This window comes from Aythya marila (genome assembly GCF_965140915.1).
Source record: "Aythya marila genome assembly, chromosome: 9".
NCBI lineage: Eukaryota > Metazoa > Chordata > Aves > Anseriformes > Anatidae > Aythya > Aythya marila.
In genome coordinates, this window is record NC_139050.1 from 12,048,938 (window position 1) to 12,056,228 (window position 7,291).

Sequence of the window (7,291 nt, forward strand, 5' to 3'; positions counted from 1 at the left end):
AGAGGTACTCGGGAGCAGCTGTTCTGCAGGCCAGAATCTGAGGAGCTGCCTGCAGCAGTTTCTAACGGTGACCACCACTTCCTTTCACAGAGACTCTGCTAGGTAAGGAGATAAAGCAAATGAAAAAAAGGTAAGAAAAACGGCAAACTAAACAAGAGGCAAGTCTTTATACCTCACTTAGCTCCTTTGATTCCAGATATTATACAGAAAAACCTAAGCAGGGTTATTCCTGGCCCCTTGACAGATTTTAAAGATTCCTCAGTTACTGATGTCTATTGGACAACGGAGACTTCAGGGAATGCTGCAGCTCCATTTCTATAAACTTTCCACGTGCTCTGGTATTTTTTTCCCCGGAGTTCCAGCTCCCCAAGTCACGTGGCTTTGCACGACGCTTACTTTGAAGATTTTCCTCTTTATTTCTACCATCAGGTTACAATCAACAGTTTGAAAACACGACCCACAAAAGCCAGCGTTACTGTGACGGGAGCAAACCTTAGAAGAACTACTAAAAATCAAGCAAACTTGCAGGGAGGCTAGCGATTTGTCTGGAGAGGGAAGGAACCCAAAATATCTTCCGTTTGGCAGCAATCCCTGCGAAAAAACAATGAAGTAAATACCTGATTTTAACTGCCACTTTTGGAAAGCTGTGACAAGACCCTATTTAAGCATAACCTCCCTTTGTCCTATTCATAGCGCATGCAACAGGGGCTCAGCATATCCACAGCCAAGCGCTAATTCCTAATCTCCACCAGGCCAAGCAAAAGGCTCTTGGTGAGTTAGAGAGAATTACATCACGGTGATCTGAACTGACAGGGAAAAAACCCACGGTCTTCCCTTCCAAAGCTGCAAGGCCACTCTAAGCCTGCTATGAAAGAAGAGAGACAGCAGGAACCGAGTGAAGCTATATCCCTCAATTGTTGAGAAAAGTATTATTTTACACTTAAAACACCTTCTGATAACTGAACCAGTTCCAGTCCCACCCTGCTCGTCTTTGGGTTGGAGCTGGCAGGGCACGTGTGCTGTTTTAGGCACCTTTTTTTTTGCTTTGACACTTGATGCCGTGCAGTCCTCCACCCACACGCCGCTGCTGTCTCTGCTGGATGAGCAGCGCGAGGCTGCAGAGAGAAATCAAAGGTTTAACATTTCTTCCAAGAACTTCGAGATGTCTCCAGATACTTTTTCCGCTGGGTACTGTGTTTGATCTCATTTTGAGCCACAGCTCCATCACAACCAGAGCCGTCAAGTCAACGTTTTAATTTCATGACACTGTTTGTAAGAGCGGGTGTAGGACTCCAGTTTCCTCAGTGCTATGTAACCAGCTCTACTTTCAAGCAGAGTCACGTATTTACAAAGCAGAGCTTCTCCAGAGATGCCAAGGGTCCCTGCATGACCAGGCACCTACATCCCAGCAGGCTGCAGCAAGCACTAAGGCGTTAATTTTGAAACACCAGCACATACAGCAACAGGCCAACCCTAACACCTGCCGCCCTCCCTCTCACACCCTGCCTGCTCTCCGAGCTGTCCTCCTCGGCTTTCCTTCCAGCTGCTCCGACGCAAGGTTTACGTTCCCCTTTATCACCTGAACAGAGATAACAGCAAACTTACTTTCTGCTGTGCAATGGAAACTGCCAGGGTCGGGCTCCAGCTGAGAAGGGAGGGGCAGGGAGCTCAGGCAGCCTGCACTGCCTCCAGCACCTCTGGGGAGACTCGAACCCTGGGACGAGCAGCAACGGCCCCATTTCGGGAGCTCCTGGCCTCTCACCCCACTGGGGCTTTTTCTCTGGCTTTGCCCCATCCCTTCCAACAGGGCCATCTTCCCGGCAGCAGCTCTGACCCTTCTTTACTTCCATTTTCCTGACCCAAACTGGGTGTCCACCCCATGCCCGATGTCCCTGCCCCAGGCTTTGTCCTGTTTAATCCCCAGTACCAGACACATGGGGACAGCCAGGGGCAGGGGACCAGAAACAGGAAGAGAAACAGCGAGAGGCCCTGCTGCAGGTGGCTGCACCTGCACCGAGCACTGGGTGTCCGGGGACTCAGTGCTCCTCTCAAAGAGGCCTTCAGGGATTTTTCAGACAAACCACCACAAAAAACAGTGTGAAGAAACAGTCCACCAAAACTAGCTGACGTGGGGGTAAAGGGACAGAGTGATGCCCCTGCTACGTGCCAATACCCTAGACCAAGGCTGACATCTGAATGATGCAAGATGGTTCTTCCAGGCAGCTGGTCCCTGATGAAATATCTGCCAGAGGTTAGCTTTACGAAAGCTCGCTGCATCTGCTTTATATTTACGATGAGATACGATACCAGTGACCTTCCTTTAAAGTCTGAGTGCGCTGCGTGGGTCAGGCAGCTCTTCTGTGGACTTTGACTGAGACCATCACCAAGGAATTACGAGCTCCACGCATGGAAAAGGCTGGGTCTGGCCACCTCCGAGCTGAGCGGTAACAGCCAAAATACTGCCCGGCTCCCAGCCTCTCCTCCTTCAGGGGGAGTTAGGTGCTGGGACACGGGATCACCAGGCACAGAGCCACAGCCCGCCAGTATCAGTTGTCAGGGTATCAGCACTCCCTTCCAGAAGGGTTCATTCCCAGGTATTTGTTGTTCAGACGAGGGTGTGCTGTACACGTTACAGGTATGGACGGTTTTTACCAGAATCACCCACATTTATGACTTCTGTTCACATGCAGGGCACTTGAGGAGTTCTCTGTGGCTGTCATCCCCAGCCCCCATTAGCAACAAACACATCCATCAGTTCCACCCCCAAGCATTTCCCAAACGGTTCTTTCCCATTAGTGTAAAATCTTTAGAAAAGACAACAAAACTGATGCTGGAAAACAGTTCCAGACTCTATGCTGCTGGGTGTAGCAGGATCTGGTACCACTTCCATTTTGCGTCAACAAATAAATCCATTTTACTTTACAATTAAATTAAAGAGTGTCGTTTAAGGGAGGTTGCATGAATATTACTGTGCTATTCAATCCTCTCAGAGGCAGATTTTTTCCTATGAATCATCATTTCTTGGTATCTTACAGCCACCGAGCCAATCCCTTCCCTTCTCGCAGTGCCATTTTTCCATTGCAGTTAAACTCATTAAGGTTTCCTCCAACCATCCCCTTTTTGCGGTCCATCTTCTTCTCTGCTTTCTCCCTGTTTCTCCTGCCAGTTGTTTTGCAAGCACCTCTTTCGAGGCTCCAGCTGGCCGCAGCTCCCTGCCCCAGCTGCTGCCACTCAGGGGCATCGTGCTCCCGGTGTGGCTGCCCCAGCAGGGCCGCAGCCACTGCCACGCTCAGCAACCTCCCGACGTCGCTCCAGCCTGGCACGGGGCTCGTGCGCTGCTCCTGCCGGGCAGAGGTTTCTTCCCAAGACTGGCGGCTGCCAAAAATGCTGTAGAAGAGACTCCATCCTCCCTCAGTTAGAAAGGAGAACTGCTGCGATGTCAGGTCTGCCACCAGGTTCTTCGTCTCTCCTCCTGCCTCCTCTACACACCACTGCCATTTTGCGTTAAGACAGCGGGCAGAAATCTGAACGGCGTTTGGATGCTCACAGGCACACATTGCCGCACGCTCCCTGCCTTCTTTGCAGGAGAAACCTATTTAACCCTGTCCAAAACACACAGCCACAAAGTTTCAGCGTGTCTAGTTCAACCCCAAATGTTTCCTGAGTCAACTCAAGTCAGCAGATCAGCACCAGGAGGCAGGAACGTATTCGTTACTTACACGCTAAGATACCTACTCATAGTTTGCAAAACAGGAGTAGCTATCTTCAAGACTCAAAACATCTGCCAGATGTGAGAATCAACAAAGTCGAAGCAGTCACGAGACCAGCGATGTCTACCAGCAAGTTCAAAGAAAACAATATGCATAAAACAATAGCTGCTAGAAAGAAGGCTCCTATTTCTGAGAGACTGGGAAAATACCTGCACGGTGAAACAACAAAGATCACCTAAACGAAGGAAAAAAGCACCGCTTCAGCTTCAACACAGATAAGTTTCACACAAGACAAAATAAACCCACAACACTTATCTTAGCCCAACTACTTTCCCTTGTTAGAATTAAAACCTTAAGCAGATAAATCTTCCAGCAAGCCAGAGACTTCTATACACATACAATATTCTAAATAAAGAAGCTTTTCCCCCCGCTTTGGCCAGAACTTTTCCTCCTTGTTTATTGATACATCTCTTTTCAACCTGCCTCCCTTCAGAATGTGAGATTCTCTTCCACTGAAGTCACACCACGAGAGCTACAGGGCCGCGTTAGTGCATAGAAGGAAGATGGGGGAAAAAGGTCACTGCAATTCTGAAGCACGCAGGCTTTTTCCATTTACGATGGCAATATAACTCACAAGATTCTACCAGCAGATTTTTAGGATGTAAACAGTTCTCCTTTTAAAGCTAAAGGATGGCTAAATAAAGCTACAAGACAAATTCTCTTAGGTCTAAGTCCATCCAGGGTAACACCGTAACCCAAAAATTTTCTTCTAAAACTAGTAATTTCTGAAACGAAAATGAGAAGAGCTCTTGAAACCACCCCTGACTTGGGACACTGAGCTCCTGCCGCAAGTAGCAGCCTCACACGACCCCGCCAGGTTATGAGAACAGCTCTGGGTCTCTCCCCAGCTCCCCCCCAGTCCCCCCTCGCAGGCCCTACCGGCCCGGGCCCTGCCTTCCCCGCGGAGCCTTGCTGCCCACGAGAACCGCCACCGCCTCCCACGAGCATGGGCCCCACTGGAATAGCTTCTAGACCAAGGCCCCCCAAAAAAAACAGACATAAAACAAGCAGCCACCACCTAACAGCGCCGCACTACACGATCCAACCGAATGCTCTCTTCTTTCAAGGTTAAGGCAATCAGGAAGAAGACCACAGGCAGCCTAATACTGCAGCTGGGTTTTCCTTCACATCCCTTCTTTATCTGTTCTGGTATTTTAATACAATCAACACCTACTTAATTCTTGCACAGGCCCATGTTGCAAAAGTTTTATGGGCTCTGGGCCTCCCAGGAACATGCTCTTGGACAAGTTAGACTCGTTACACCCCGGTGAGCATGCCTTCCCCAGCCCACTTTAAAAAGCCCTGTTGCAACTCCTTCAGCAGTGCACGTCTTCGGCAACACCACGAGAGCACGGCCACGAGGGGCACGTCCAGAGAGTAGGCTCCGACTGCGTGGGATCCACAGGGTGCTAACAGGCTGGCGTTTCTCAGTGATGTCCTGCCAGACCACGCTCAGTTCCTGCTTCTGCTCAGAATGAGACCGATGGGTCTGTAACTTCTCTCTGACCGCCAGGAAAGCATAAAGGCAGATTCCAGACCCCGTTTTTACTGCTTGCCAGTTTCTAAGCATGAGGACACTTGCTAGAGTCTTCCTCTTTTACTTCAAGGCTCATTTTACAAGCGTAGATAGTAGGAGCCTGAAGATTTCCTTCTGTAGATTCGTGAACCCAAACAAAGTCCAGCCATTGCTGCTTGGCTTCTTAAAAATCATAGAAATAAGGTTTTCATAGAAACCCTATACCATACAGAAATCCCAGATGCCCTGCCAGTCCCAGTGACTGCCCGTTTCAGCCACACACCACATCCACTCTGAACTCTGCGGCCTGGTCTCAGCACCACTGCCTGCTCTGCCCACAGCACTGGCACGCTGGGGGAAATCCCAAACACAGCAGCACGATCCTACCTGCACCCGCACCAGCTGAACAGGCTGCTGTGCTCCAAGGGAAGGGAAAGATTCTCTGCCACACTATCAGGAGGAAAACGCTGGAACAATTTACAAAAGGAGCAACCTTCCTTAACTGCTTCTTAGAAAACATTCAGGAAAGTGACTCTGGAGAATGATCCAGGCTTACCGCGTCTATAAGGGGAGGCAAAGCTCAAATTAGAGTTGCAACACCTCCTCCAGCCCTGCCATTACAGGCCTGCAGATATTGTTACCTCCATGTCTAGAGAGAGCTTTTCCTGTGCCTGTCATTCTGAGCCACGAGAAACTACACCTCTGTGGAATGTTTTGGAAGGAAAAGGGTTTTTATTATTATTATTATTATTTATTTATTATTTTTTTTGGTGGGGGGAGTATCTGGTTGGCCTTGCCTTTAGCATGGGCTGCGCTACAAATAAAAACAAAGGGCTGGAGATACAGGGCTCTGACAGACACAGAACTACAGATTCCATTACTGTTTCATTTCCTGCCCTTCTTCTAATGGATATTCCTGTACCAGAGCGAGGAATACCCAATTCACCTATGAAACTATGCCTGGACCACCAGTTTCCAGACTGGAAAGGAGGAAAAAAGAAAAAGCCATTATACCATCTGTGAAACTATTTTAACTAACATGAATTTCGCAGCATTCAGGTAACAACAACATGGGAAACGGAGCCTCTAATCCGCTGGGCCACCGCTTCCCTTGCCTTACTAAAGAGAAGATCCGCAGTCAGGCAACACAACGCATATCAACGCGTAGATTTTTCTCTCGTTACACAATACAACCGGAAAAGAAACGACTCCCTCGAACCCCTTGGCGCTGCAGACGCCCCTCAGTTTTAATTCCCAGCCAGAACACTGCGAATCCACACGCAAGCTCTCAACCAGGGCTGTAAATTCGGGGGCCTTGCTCGGCTCATCGGTTATGGGTGGGCTGCAGCCAGCCCTTATCCCGCCGAGAGCCATTTTAGAGCCGCCCAAGCAGTCCCAGGGACCTCGGGCTCTGCCCCCCGGCTCCACCCGAGGAGTCCGAGGCGGCCCCCGCCCCCTCAGCGCCGCAGCCCGCACCGGGCCCCTCACGTTTCGTGGCCCCCCCACCCTCAAGCGGCGGGGGCGGACTCCCAGCCCCATCTCTATGGTACAGAGTGGGTAGAGCGGCCGGGGAGAGGGGCAGGTGGCTACACGTGACCCGCCCTGAGCCAATGGGGAAGGCCGGGACCATAGAGCAGAGCCGGGCGCCCGCTAGACATGCCGCCCCCCGCGCCCGCCTCTCTGCTGCCGCCATCTTGTCGGAGGCGGCGGGGCCCGCCCGGCCGCCGAGCCGGGCCCGCTGCCTCGCCCCGCGTACCCGCGGCGCTCCCCTCACGCACCTCCCTCCCTTCCCAGTGCCGTCGGGCGCCGCCGCGAGCCGCCGTTACCTCTAGTAGGCCCGCGGCGAAGCCTATGCTGGGTACGAGGCCGAGCGGCCGGCCGCCATCTTGGGGAAGAAGAGGGACTCGCGTGACCTACCCGCACACAGCCGGCCCCGCCCCGCGGCCCTTGCCCGCCCGGTTGCTATGGGAACGGGGCGGGCGCATGCGCACGGGAGGGGAGGGGC

At 51.5% G+C, this 7,291-nt stretch overlaps 1 protein-coding gene across 1 annotated transcript in view; it reads right to left on the reverse strand.

Moving 5' to 3' along the window:
- Nucleotides 1-7,225, reverse strand: part of HDLBP (high density lipoprotein binding protein) — a 37,257-nt gene extending 30,032 nt beyond the window's left edge. The window contains exon 1 of the mRNA XM_082767649.1: nt 7,113-7,225. The gene's annotated coding sequence lies outside the window, so the exon portion shown is untranslated. The remainder of the gene's footprint in view (nt 1-7,112) is intronic.
- Between the last annotated feature and the right edge of the window lie 66 nt (nt 7,226-7,291).